The sequence below is a fragment of the Manacus candei genome, unplaced genomic scaffold, assembly GCF_025592945.1.
Source record: "Manacus candei isolate 608988 ecotype Guabito, Panama unplaced genomic scaffold, ASM2559294v1 h1tg000027l, whole genome shotgun sequence".
NCBI lineage: Eukaryota > Metazoa > Chordata > Aves > Passeriformes > Pipridae > Manacus > Manacus candei.
In genome coordinates, this window is record NW_026138075.1 from 1,759,337 (window position 1) to 1,774,033 (window position 14,697).

Below are 14,697 nucleotides of genomic sequence, written 5' to 3' on the forward strand. Positions count from 1 at the left end.
CTTGAAGATCCTTCATCAGCACCAAGGTAAAAAAGAAATATCTGCCTTGTTATGATTCTGGTGCAGTGAAATGGAATGAAAAACTGTAGAAACATCAAAAGAGAGTACAGAAAACAAAATATAAGAGAAATGTTCGGTAATTACCTGAAGCGTGAGGGAATTATGCTGTTGGGGAAAGGAATCATATCGATATTTAATTCATATAACCACGCAGAGATTCAAGGTCACGGAGAGCTTTTTTGAAGATTAGTTATGTTGTATGACAGAAAAAGACTCTTTGGTTAAACTGCTGGGAAATGAAATTGTTTCATTTCACTGTACCATTTTCTTGGTTCCTTTTAAATTGAAAACTTTATCAGTAAAGATATTTTTTAAAGTATGGAGGTGTATATGATCTTGTCAAGCCATGATGCAAGCAGGAATACCTTGACTATAGAGAGGACCAGCTGGTATGTTCATGTCTGGGAGGGAGTAGGCAGACCTCAAATCATTCGAAGGCCCGAAATCATGTGTGATATGATACTTGAGAAGCAATGAACTGCATTTGTAAATGGAAAACTGTGGGAACCTAATTGAGCAGTGACCTACAAATATGTCTTGACATTTAAGAAACTGCAGAGTGAATTCTGGTAGTTGACACTTTTAATTTTATCTGCTGACTCAGGGAAAATTATTAAAACACACAAGAAGTGCCAGGAATTTAATTACAGAGGCCTGCCAGCTGCCTCTCTGCTTGAGATCAACGCTTTCTCTTTTGATTTTTTGTATATTCAGCTGCAGTAAAGCAGCTTTTGGGACTGGAAATGTTTTGGCCCTGACAGATATATAAGGGTTCTAGCAGGGTAGACAACTAAATGTCATTTGTCCAGCTGACTGGGTCAGAAAAATCAAACTTTGTTCTGTAGCAGAATACAAAGGATTGTTTGCCTCACTCAGAATTGACAGCAGCAAAGCAAAGAGGAAACTCCAGTTCAAGTACCTCCTGTGGACCTGAGAAGGAGACTAAGTTGTTTTTATATAGTATGCAATAATGTTAACTTAAAAGCCTCAGAACAAATAGGAAGTAAATTCTTCTCTTGAGTATATCTGTATTGTTTGGAAAATCTGGAATAGTATCATGGCTTTAATTGAAGCCACTGCTTGTACATGCCCGGTGTGAACTTGAGCAGCAGAGCTATACGAACGAATTCCTGTTCTACAATCAGAAAACATATGTGTGATATTTAATGTAACTTAGGAATCATTCTAAGAGATTTTTGAGAGCAACATAAACATGGACATTTTGAATTTACTTATCTTGTCACTGCCACGGAGTGGCAGCATGAACACATCTTTGTAGTGAAATAATTCCTGAGAAGGGAGACCCATAAGAAATCAGATGGACGTAATAATCTAAAATAAAATAAACAAATCCTTTCATCTCCTGTGATCAGACTCTAAAAGAAAAAAAAGTCTACAGCATTAACAATGAGTGAGGAATTAGCTACTTTTTTCAGACAGAGAAAGGAAGAATTCAACAGTAAAGGTAAAATTGCTCCTTAACTGTATAGCACAGACAAAAGTAACAGTGGAAAATTAGTGCTCTCAAGCTAATGCTGGGGTATTGCTGAAATGACTCTATACATGTTGAAGAGAACACTGGGGAGGCAAAGGTGAGACATCTGGAAGAAGAGCATATAATCTTTTAATCAGTCAATTGATCTACTCAGTTCTTTAAAATAACTCCCCTCTGTGCCTGCTCCCTCACCTTCTTCCAAGAATAGTGGTTTACATTTGTTACATCGATGAACTGATTTTGTCTCACCTTTCTGTGAATGAGGAATGGGGAAATCTGGGCCTACCTTGTTCCTACACAGAGTCCCATATCTTCTGATCCAGACCACTTGAACAACACCAAAGGGAAAGATGAAGAAAAGTTGCTATTGTCCCAGTTTGGCTCAAGTCATGTGTAGGCTGAACCTGACCTCAACAGAATAGGCAGAAATCGTAGCATTTGCTTTAAAGAACACTAAAACCCATAGAAAGTGCATTTGTATGTTTTCCCCCTCCACAGCCACATTAAAACAGGGAACAATGTAATGATTTTTGAGATATTAGGGAAAAAATTATAATTGGAAAAAAGTCATGACGGAATTGCACCTAGGAGGGGATTATAGGAGGGGGGTGGGGAAGGGCTCTTATTGAGCTCCCTGAAAAACAGAAAGGGTTCTGCATGCCCCAAGTGACCCTAGGAATGTGTGCTCTGGACCTTGTCCAATGACTGAAGGATGTGCAGGATAATAGCTGGCATGGCCTAAGTTCATATCACCCTTCAAGGACTGTTTCAGTGTGAAGATTAAGAAATGATCCTACACATTCTCAGAACTTCTTGAGAGCATAGTCCTTCTGGTGATACCTTGAGCTGTATATACTCCATTTTTTGTGGGTAGGTTGTAACACTTTGTAGCTATCGTAGCACTGATACTTTCTGAAAGGGCACTAAAACTATGACATTCTTGAATTCAGTGATTTCTGTAGTGCTTGCTGAATTTAGGATATATTTTTTTTCACGCCTTAACGGCCTGCTTCTCAATCACAACTTGAACACTGAAGTCCTGCTGGGATCCATCTGCTTTCTGAATCTTTCTCACTAGTGCAGGTGTTGCATGGGACAAATTCTGCTCATCTCTATGTCTGAGCAGCCTCAGCTATGGATACACAGGACAGAATAGGAAGGATGCATTTCGCTGTCCTCAGGCTGCAGTGGTGGAATGGGAATATGCAGGTTAGAGTGCAGCGGCACAGCTGTAGGCAGTTCTGCCTATATGCATGTTTCTTCCCTGAAAATAAATGCAAGATAATTTGAAATATTTTTTTCTACATTAAAGGGACATGAAATGAGACAGAAATATCATGCTTTAATCAGGCTATACAAAAGAAATTTGTGATGTGATACGAATGCATATGGACAGCAGAACAATGAGCCAGCAGCCCATATGCTCTCTCCTAGAATTGTGTCCAAGTCAAACCTTTTAAAATGCTCTAAATGTGAACATCAGAAAGATGGTGTTCTGTAGTCACACAAGACACAAATAAGCATACACACTAAAAAGCTAAGAGGTAATGTAAAACATTTCCATAGTACCTAAAAAAAGGTATCATTATGTTTCCTACTGAATAAACTCAGCAAAAATCTCTGTGGACATCACAGTTCAAGGCTATGTACTTCTAAGTAGTTTTCTAGGAATCATTTTTCAACTCAAATCAGTCAGAAGAATCATGATTTAGTATTTTCTATTTTTTTGTGTACACTCTAAGGGAATTCCCTTCCAAGTAAAAAAGTAATTTCTGTAATCTCAATGTTTTACTGAATAATAAATATGATTAAACTAGTGTTTTCTGTTCCACTCTGAGCAATGTTCAGTGTTCTTCAGTCTGAACTGCAGATTCAACCACAAGCTGAATGCTTTTGAAGAAATTGTTAAAGGCATTGAGAATGTCTATGTGTCCACTTAATATTCCTCTGTATGCCAACAAATTGAAGTAAGTGAGTTGAAGTAATAGCAGCTGAATTTCTCACCACCTATTTTTGAAGAAGGCTTCATTGGAGCCTTTATTCTGCTTACACATGCTGTGGCTCCTCACGTGGGGAGGAGACTTTCGTCTGCCCAGAACCGGCCAGAGCCCTTCTGCTGGCATGAACAGGGAAGATGGTTCACCATTTCTTGGAACTTCCCATCATGAATAACCATAACACTACGAGTTTGTTGTTCAGCCAGTTTAGTTTTGTGGTATTGTGAGGTTCCAGAAGGTTGTAGGATGTAAGGCAGCAAAGTTAATGTGAGAGCTTGCAGGGAAAGGAAACTCAGTTCCACAGAGCAACCACTTGTCCTTCAGGGACTGCTGCTTCTGCATTTTGCTTTGTCTCTTGCTCACATATCTAAGGCACTCCGGTCTCAATAGGAATCACACTGTGTCCGAAGCCTTCTGTAGGTCTTTTTGCTAATCTTCCTATCAAAAATATGAGAATTTAACTCCCATGGTTCTTGTTCTGCCTTACCATTATCTTTTCTCACAGTTAGCTACTGTATCACAGGTTTTATTTGTCAGCCTATTAATCTACTGAAGGGCTGCTGAATAGCAGCAGTATTCTTTCTTTTCAGCCTGCTATCTTCTGGTTCAGACTATAACACTAGGCACTAGCTAGGAAACCCTTCATTATCCCAGGAAGCACCATATTCCCACTTCCAGTCTTTCTCTGATAAATTCAAACTTAAGACTCACAACATCATGTCTTCATTTTTCTCTCTAAAGAAATTTTACCCGGTCTCCAGATAGCCCTTATGTTACTTCCTTGTCTCTCCCTATCTAAGTACAATGCGGGAGTACAAAGCTAAATGTGGGAACTGTCCCACTGGAAACTTACAGAAGGATTCCAAGCCTCAGAGAATTAAAACTGAGTTTTCAAATGTTCACATATTATCTCTTCACAGCAAATTATGTGATGATCATAACCTCCATTCTTTGTTCACAGATTATCATTAAGCTTACTTAGACTTCATTAGGATGTTCATTCCTTGAAATGTTACTGTGAAAACACCTCTCTGCTTAAAGGTTGTGTTTGCTGTTTGAGATGTTCTCCTTTACAAAAATAGAATGACAAAGTTTAAGTGATATTTAACCCCTTTTGTCAATGGCAATAACGTATTTATTTATGTTAAAAGTGTCTTTAAAGGCGCCTATATTTGATACTTTAGACCCACAGAAAATTATTCCTCAGGATGCTGTTGATGATGTAAAAGTTTGGGTGGATTTTTTTACTTTTGGCATTAGGACAGAAATAGAAAGAAGGGAAGAAGAACTGTAGAGGGACCATTTTAAAAAATTGGACACTAAGACATTACTGTAGTATTCTAAATTAGGGTGAATTTTGACCACAAACTACAATTTTTAATTCATCCAGTCAGGGAACAGGCTCATTCATGTGAAATTTCAGCATGAGTTTTAAAATAATTTCTCCTTGGTAGATGATATGTTTTTTTCCACTAAGTCATCTAGGACACACATGCCTTGTATTTAGAGGTTTTCAGGTACCTTGCACAGAAGGGGTTTGGGTAAAATTCTAAGAGCCCAGCCCTTAGCAGAGAGAGCACAGTGCAACTTCAGTAACAGTGTTCAAGTGGAGTACAAAGATATTCTGACACACACACCCACATGAATATCTTTTATGGCACTTTTTCTTCCTGTTGGCAAGCTTACCTTTTCCAAATATTTTCCAGAGTATGCTGTAAAGAAATAAGGAAAGCTAAAGATTTTCATTTTCAATATCAGAACAGCGCAAATACCTTACCTAATACAGAGTTTCCAGTGTTATGCCTTATCCACTTTAAATTTATTTCACGTGCAAATGTCGCTTTTGTATAAATACTCACGTATTTAGAGAGCTGCCTATTCCTCTCCTTTGTTGTGTTCTCCTATGGAAAGAGATTGGGATGTCTGGCTGCATGTCTTTGCCATCTCTATGCTTTCCTCATCTGTCAAGGTTAAAATTCTTCAGGGCATTAGCTGAAAATCTACTTCCTGCTTGCATTATTCAGTGATTTGATGAAGAGGGAAGTAAATGCTAAAGGACAATGTCAGATCTTTTCAACATCTTGTACTTTTTACAAAGTTACCTTTAAAGTACTCTTCCTTCTTAGAAGCCTGGAAGCAAGTTATTTTCTTCGGGTTTTGGCAGCAGCCATTTGTCAGACAGAGTTTATACTCTTTAGAAAAGAGGTAAAAATAATGATTGATGAGTCATAAGATGACTATAACCAGGCAGTTATTTGATGTGCATAGAATTTTATTAGGTCAAAACATTTGTATTTATCTGTTAGCATAATTAATGATGACAACACACCACTCAGAAAGTATAAATTGAAAGACAGATATTACGAAGTATATTTGGTAAGTCTTTCCATCTGCTAGTGCCAGATGCAAACAGTGTTATTCAGATATCAGACTCATTACTTGGTCATCACAATGAAACAAGGTGTTTTATATACTGCGAGAATATAAAACGTAAACGAGTAAAATTCTGAAGGTTTGTGTTCAAAATCATTGAAGATTGGAAAAATTATTTTCCTTTACAGGTCATTTAAGCCTTCCTTGTTAATTCAGTTTCTTCATAATACACCATTTTCCCCATCTGTTTCTTATTCAATCATTACATACACAATTTTACTTCATACTCTTTCGAGGATCCTAACTTAAAAGGCTACTAGCTGCAGTAGTCTTTCATTTTTTTTTTTTTTTTCCAAAGGTTATCTCACTGTTCAGTTAGATATCTCCCTATAAGACATGCTTGAAAAATTACTCTTACTTATTAGGACTGAACAGTTGTTTTTTGGGCTCATTGACTCTCATTGCCTTCCAGTGATAGGTTTTCTGTTCCTGCTGCCTTCTTGTGTTCCTCCCTCTCAAGAGCTGCTTGGAAATGTCAGGTCAAAGTCTGGAAAGAGAAAAAAAAAAACAAACCAAAAAACAAACACAAACCGTAGAAAAGTCAAGTACAAACCAAAATAGATCATTTTGCACAGTAAGAGGAAATAGTTGGGTGTATGTTTTATGGGTCATTGTTAAAGGGGCGGTAGCATTTGTTTATCTATTTAACATTCTACCCATTATCCTAAAATATCTAGGAGAATTTCTAAAGTAATAGCTAGATAGATTTCTAAGATTTACGAAAGGCTGAATAACGGGAAATTAAGCTACAAGAAGACCACATTGAAGGTTTTGAGTTACTAAATTAGCTTTTATGAAGCTGTTAGGCAAAAGTTGAGCTAATGCATTTCCAGTTATCACTCACTTTGAGTTTGCGAATTAATAAAACCTTCTTTATATTGACATGTTTCCCCAGTACTTTGGCAGTGTTTCCTGACTTCCTTGCAGTGTTTCCTTCCAAGGATGTAGGAAGATCAGCATGATAGTGCTTCTGGCTCTAACATCAGAGCAGGTGCATAGACATCTGAATGGAAAGCCAGCACTGCAGTGTTAGTGGTGGAGCCTACATGACTCAGGCATTTGAATTTGTGTGATACCTCATTGTGAAAAGCTTCTCTAATGGCTTCTGCTATGAAGACCCTGATTTCTGGAAAGGCTTTTATGTTTAAGAGAAACTCACATACTGTTCTCTTCGCAAAGGGTTCTTTTGCAAGGTGCTTCTTTTGATTCTAGTTGTAAATCTTCTTCCCCAAATTTAACTGCTTAAGACTGACTGATTCCTGTTTCCTGCATTAAAAAAAAAAACAAACAAAAAACCAAGAAAAAATTAACTTCCATTATAAATAGGTGTTTAAGATGGCTACAACATTCGAAATACACCAAAGTACAACTATTTCAGGCAAGAGAGCCCAATAAACAATCTTCTGGGGCAGACAAAGAAATTCTAGATGAGTGAATTTATTCAAGTGACAAGGTTGCACATTTAGCAGGTTTTTACTATAGGACAAATGTAAATCTTCTGGTAACGAATAGAAGCCTGGATGGTGCAAGTAGGAGATAAATTGTCACAGCAATTCATCACAGGGTCTTTTTTATTAGGTTCCAAGAGACTCAAGAATTTTTGAATTTCTGTGTAATAAATTGGCTTGTCGTAAACAAATTTTTTTAAAGCAAATGTAGACTCTACTCAAGTAGTGTAATGATTTTGCAGTTCTCTACAAGAGTTCATTTTTCTTCAGCAAACATCCCCTAGGAAGATGGAAAAGGATCAGAAATTGTCTAGCAGAATGCAAATTATTTCTGAAATTGTCCATTTCTGAATAGCACGTTATGCAATTTTCTGATTCACAGATAGACAGAAAGCAAATGAGGAAAAACCAGCACATTAGCAAAAGGCCTCAATATGTTTTACAGTGTGCTGGGTGAGTTTGAACCTGAGGACAGCATGTAGGAACAGCTCACTGTTTCAGTCTCTGTGCGCAGGTCCTGAGAATGCTCTGGGCTGAACACAGGATCAGAATTCTTCCACAAAGGGGCAGCTGAATGTATCCTTCAAAATAGGAGAATGGCAAGGCCAACAATCTTTCCATTCCACCGGCGTGTTATATGCTAGCTCTGATACCCTTAAATGTTGGATTCATTACAGAGTCAAGCTGCGTTCAATTTGAAATAGTAAAATAATTTTAGGGATTAATGGAATTGATTCTGCCATTCGTGGCAGGAATTTTTTTATCATGTCCCAGACTGGAGGTGTCTCATCACTTGTAAGAGAGCAGCTGGTTGCTGATTTTAGACTGCTGATAGAAAGAAGTTCTTTCAGTCTTGCTGAATTTGGTGTTGCAGCAGTTTATTAGCATCTGGTGCATGTTTATGTGAAAATTATTTATTAGGATGATGTTTTTAATAGTAAAGCATAGTGATATTGGCACATACATACAAATATTTTAACCTTTCTGCAAATAATTTTATTAAAATCAGCAAGTTCTTCAAGATCAGCTACTACTGTACTCTTAATAGTGCAACATACTGATGTAACTTGGACAATGTAACTGCTAATGTAGACTTCTTTTTGGAATGAGAGAGGACAAGATGGGCTGTTGTACAGATATTCCTCTAGCAATATAACTAGTCTGTTAAAAATTTTCCAATACTTATATAAATAGCTTCTTGACATTTCTGATATGATGAACAATGCCACTGTACATAAGAAAATAGGAACTACACTAAGCAATAAAATTACTAAGGATTGACAGAGACGATAATATCAGAAAGTAAATCCTTATTTATCAAACCAAATATATTCTTTTGATGTTAACATAATGGTCCTAGAAAAGGATGTCCTGTGATTTTGAAAGAAAGAGTTTCACAAAATATAAAAAAGTGGTATTTAAAGTAGTAAACAGAAGGAAAAAAAGCTTTAATAGAGGAAATACAACCTAACCACTTGAAAAAGAATACTTCAAGTGTTTTTATAATAATTTTTATCAGTAGTCAAAATCAACTGAATTTTGCTATAGGGACATTGTTTAGTGGTGGACTTGGCAGTGCTGGGTTAGAAGTTAGACTTGTTGATCTTAAAGGCCTTTTCCAACTTAAAATGTTTCTGTGACTTCATGATTCTAAACATATGAGCACGTTTACAATGCATGTTTTCCCCAATCTTCTCCTGTTATTCTTTATTGCATCTCTGTTAGTTTTTAATAAAAGTCATCCCCATACAAAAAGCCTGTGTTTCCTCAAAGCAAACAGAGGGCTTTAAATAGTGAAAGGCAAGCAGGAAGAAATACTCAGTTCTGTGAATTGAAATTGGAAGGGGCCAAATTGTTGTTCAAGTCATTAAGATAAAGAATGAAACCTAAAAGTAGCATGTTTATATTCTGGGTTAGGATTAGGTATTTTGAAAATTCAGGCCAAGACTTGAAAGTTTTTCAGAGCAACGTCATTATCCTTTTAAAACCATGAGAAAGAAAATCAGTAAAATTACAGGTTTTTGTTTCTTTGGAATGATTAGGAAATGGCACCCACCAAAGAGATGTCAGGAATTAACGCCAAGCATACTTGATAAACATAGTACTTCAAGACTATGCTTTTTGAAGTCTTTCATAAAAACAAATATTAATTACCTTCCTTCATGAGCATCTTGAAGTGACTCTGTCACATTCCCTTTTCCACCTCACCATCCCCACAGAAATCTCATCAGTGAAACCAAGCGGTTGGTGAAACTTCTGATCTTGAATTCTTGTAAAGCTCAGAAATTCACAGGTTGAATTTTATTTCAGAAGCAAATCAAGTATAAATTCTCTTTTTCAAATACAGACAGTAGAAATTTGAAAACTCATCTGGTTGAATTTAACTCCTGTATCTCAGGGCAGGACTAGAGGCTTGCTGAGGTAAAATTTGCTTATGTCTTCTATCGTCTCTGCCATTTGCCAGTCTGCTCTAGCTTCTCTGAGTTTGCATTAATTTACCTTTGGTCTAATGATGTAGGTAGTTCCTGAAAAAATTTGAAGATCATCCTGAGAAAAATGTCTTCATATTGTGTTATCTGTTGTATGTTCTAAGACAATAAATTCAAAAACTTATCTTGCCTATAAGCAATTAAAATTAGTAATGTTCTGCGTTATGATGACACTGGCAGTATGTGGAACTTTGGATTTATGTTAATAATAAAAGAAAACAGTCGCCTCTCTGTTTACTCAAAGTAGAATTCCAAAACTTCTTTTCAGGTTCTGCCTTATGCTCCCTGGCCTCTGAGAGGATCATTTCTCACAGAATGTGTGTTCAGTGTCTTACAGTAGTCCCATAAACATGCACACAGAAAGTATCCTCCAGAAAAAAAAGTGGTGCCCCGAGTAAATTCACACTTAGTAAATCACTCACAGTATTGTTGGATCTGCTAGGACTTGAGAGACAGTGGCAAAAATAAAATTACTCACTGTTTTTGTTGCCTATCTGATTAACAGAAAACAGAATATCAGCATGTTAGCAGTAGAACATAATGTTTAGAACTTGGACAAGAGAGAACTTTTTCTAATGCTTCACATCAGTAAGCCTGAAATTGCTTTTAAATACTACAGAGTATACCACTGAAACAGTTCTCAATCTTCTCATTGTCTTTTTCTGGACAACTTTGATCAACATTGTCCATCTTTTCACAATTGCAGATAAAGCAGCAATTCTTCTTGTCTTCCCCATGGGTGACCAGGTGCTGATTCAGTGCCTTCAGAAACCCATTTCAGGTGGTCTTCTGCATGGTTTTCCATTTGACACTAATTGTACTGGGGAACAGAGCACCCAGTCTTTTCAGTTCCAAAAGTATTTTGTCAGTTCCAAAAAGTATTTATCAGTTCTTCCATAGGTTCCAGATGGCAGTGGGGGGACACTGGCTGCTTTATTTTGATAGACAACATAAAACACTGTCAAATTGCCATGAATGCAGCATTGAGAAACCAGCAACAGAGGTGTGGGTTATGCTTTTTGTGGGGAGTAGGGAGGCTATACAGGGGCAGTTTGGTGTCGGTGTGTGCCAGTGCTGGGGAGGGACCCAACTTTACCTTTTTTCTGATGCCATTCAGGCCATGTCTCTGTTGGCAGGCCAGCTGAGGTGAACCGTGAGGGAGTTTGTGATAGAGTGATACGGTGAGTGGGTTTGGGTGAGCAGCATAGTGTATGTGCACCTGGATTCTCTCACTCGCTGCTCTCCCTGAAGAGTTACTCCGCAATACGCGGGACTGATTCTAATAACTGATGGAGAGATTTCTCCCCCAACATGTCCTTGTCCTTCTCCTTTCATTTGTCAAGCTTTGTTTCACAGGACTTCTTTCTATTTCATGACCCCCTAGGTATAAAAATTCACTTTTGTCTACGCTGTTAGGCCGACTGGAACTGGTTGTGAAAACAGTCTGATTTACGTAGTGCACTCTAAGATTCAGTGCTCATTATGTAAACTTAAATCAAACATTACAGTAGAGAGGATCTGATAATTATTATGGCCAATAAAAATAGAATTGTATTTAATAGGAGGAAAAGATAACTTTGTAGTGTCCTAAATTTATGTATGGTATGCCTCTGTATAAAGTATTCTAAATCAAAGTAGGAAGATTAATTAAGTTTTCTCATTTAACTGCCCCAATAAACTTACTTATAGCATTAGAAAGAAAAGACTCTTCAAATTTATCCACTAACTACTTACTAGTTACTTACTACAAACTTACATACAATCAGAAAGGAACAAAAAGGCCAGGTGGCCTGTGCATGTTGGGTCTTTATTACTCTGGTCATAAAGTTCTTTTTACTTACAAATGTTCTATCCTATTATCATATTTGCCACAAACTTCTAAGTCTCAGGCAAATTGTGTGTAAGATGGTATATCAGAGGTAAACATATGCACCTCATCTGGTTAAAAATGCAGTTATGCTATACCAGGAAAATTATTTGGTAGCCAAAACTAAAGTGATCTAATGCTCTTTTCTTAGTCTTTCATTCTATTCATTCATACACACTGGTAGTAAATCCCTTTATAAGTGAAATTTCTGCCTTGGAGTTTTCTATTGATCAAAAGGAAACTTTGAAGCACCAGTGCTTTGATGGAGTGAAAACTTTCTAACTCCCTTTTTTAGAATAAGCAGCTTTATGAAAGTTTTTTTTCTTCTGGGTAATACAGCTGGAACCAGGGATTTGTTTGACTAAGACTCTTGTTTCCTTATATTAGCTTTAGGTGAATAACAATATAAGCTAATGCAATGCAAAATTGCTATACTAGCAAATTCACTCAGTATTGTACACGGAACATGAAGTTCATAACACAGATATTTTTCCAACTATAGCAGAACAATGTGAGCAGTAAATAGATTTGCCATTCTTTGTTGATTTGATTAACTTTTTAAAAAATATATTTTTTCCCTCATTTGGTCATCATTTTCCCTGATGTATTTCCAACATTCTTAATAAACTAATCTTCCTCCTTATCTTCTACAGTTTCACAGTAATCATCTATCCCTGAACTGTCTGCCAATCATTTTTTCTCTAACTAATGGTTTTGGTTTACTTGTCAACAAAGTAAAAATAGAAGTGCGTCACGTGTTCCTGGAGATAAGGTCCTGAGATATAAAATGTCCAAGACTGACAAAAATAATAATAGTTCTAAAAGGAAGTTTAAAACTTATTTTAGTATATTTTAGTTTAGTTGCTTTCCAAGGTATGCTTATTTTCTCTCTTCTAAATTAATTTTGGAGTGATGCACAGATTTTAATCACAGGGATAAGGGCTGTAGCAGTCTTTGCAAACACCAACACTCTGCTACATTCCTCAGAGATGTCTTTAATTTTGAAAACATGATTTTTGTTGATGAGAACTGAATTCTCCTCAGCATTGAATTTAATTTAAATGATTGAATTTGAGTTTTGTTGATGACAATACAAACCTTACCTCATAGTCTCATGAGTTTCTAGAGTTATGTTGGCAAAATTTTCTGAACAGATTTGCTGTTCCTGAGGAGCCCTACCACCAGCTACCACTGTTGCTGAAGAAAGGGGGCAATAGAAGGAACTTCAAGGTAACTGCAAAAAAGACAAATAAGCAATATAAAAAATATAAATAAACAATAATGTAAAACACTGTTAGTTTATGTGATGATTTTTTTAGTGCTTATACAAGTGAATAATTCCACTGGGAAGGCATAAGATAAGGCTTTGCATTTATACGACAAATGAATGTGGGGTTTTAACAACCAAAAAGATTTTTTCTATGCCAAAATCAGTTGATTTCAATGCTCTGAGTTTTCTTGGTTAGTATGAGAGGATACAGTTACCTGCTTTCAGGCAGAGGGACATTTTTCCTGTACTGATTTAGATCTTCAGGAATATGGAAGAAACAAACACTTTTGAATTCAGATCTTACCACGAGTTAGAATTCAAATAACTTTGAAGTTGGGTTTTTTTCATACGTTGTTTTGTAATATTTTTCTTTAGTCTATGTTTTCAGTCAGTGAGTCTTAATTCCAGATCCACACTCTGCAAATACCCATGTATTTTATTGTCCGCTGTGAACTTACTGAGACAATTCATATTCGGCAGTTCAATATGTACGTAACCATTTGCTAATCTTGCTTCTCCTTTTGGTTTCTGTTTCAAAGATGCTGTAGTTGAGATTTATTATGTTTTTATATACTGTTGTGGTTTAACCTCACAACTAGTTTAGCCAGCAACTAAGCCCCACTCATCTGCTCCTCTTTCCCCCCAACTCCAGTAGGATAAGGGAGAGAATTGGAAGAGTATAAGAGAGAAAACTCCTGGGTTGAGATAAAGACAGTCTAATGAGACAGAAAAGGAAAAAAAAATACAATAATAATGGTAGAAGAAGTAGAATGCACAAAACAAGTGATGCACAATCCAATTGCTCACCACTCACCAACTGATGCCCAGCCAGCTCTTGAGCACAGCCCTGTTCAATTTTCTCCCCAGTTTATATATAATGAGCATTATGTTGTACGGTACAGAATATCTCTTTGGCCAGTTTGAGTCAGCAGTTCTGTGTGTGTCCCCTACCAGCTTCTTGTCCAACTTTCTCACTGGCAGGGCATGAGAGGCTGTTAAGTCCTTGATTTAAGTAAGCACTGCTTAGCAACAACTAAAACATCAGTGTGATACTAACATTATTCTCGTACTAAACAGAGCACTGTGCCAGCTACTGGGAAGAAAATTAACTCCATTGCGGATGAAGCCAGGAAAATACACATATGATTCTTCCTTGATTATAGCTTGAATCTTACTGTTTTTTAGTATACTTGCTTTCAAGGCAGTCAGGAAGTGACAGAAAATTTGGGCTTTGTGTGTGTTTATAGATAAGTAAATTAGTTGCTCTGTGAAGCATCTAATCTCCTTATTTTCCTCAAAGTTTATCAGCAGTGGAGAAGTAAACATTTGGTGCAGGAAAACAGACAGATGTTCTTCTCCAAGGCTTATTCTGATTTAAAATTTACGAGACCTCTGAAGATACTCTTGCAGACCAGTTCAGGATTTGAAAAATGTGTATTATGGCTACAGTTCTTTAGCCAGGGTTGCCTGAAGAATCAGAGATTAACAGTAGATGATAAAAGGAAAAGGTCTTTTCCTAGTAAAACTCTTTAGTGAAACAATATATACAAGGTGAACAAAATAAGTAATATTTGAACTTACTGAATTTTATGGCCTTGGCCTTGTGTTTTTTGTTTCTGATATTGTTTTTTTGGGTGT

The 14,697-nt window shown here is 36.7% G+C and overlaps 1 long non-coding RNA gene across 1 annotated transcript; it reads right to left on the reverse strand.

Moving 5' to 3' along the window:
• Positions 1-5,819: 5,819 nt before the first annotated feature.
• Positions 5,820-7,218, reverse strand: LOC127471975 (uncharacterized). The gene is made up of 3 exons (XR_007904821.1): positions 7,145-7,218; positions 6,830-6,988; positions 5,820-6,472 (listed from the first exon to the last, which is right to left on the reverse strand). It is a non-coding gene; the product is annotated as an uncharacterized LOC127471975 (long non-coding RNA).
• Positions 7,219-14,697: the final 7,479 nt, after the last annotated feature.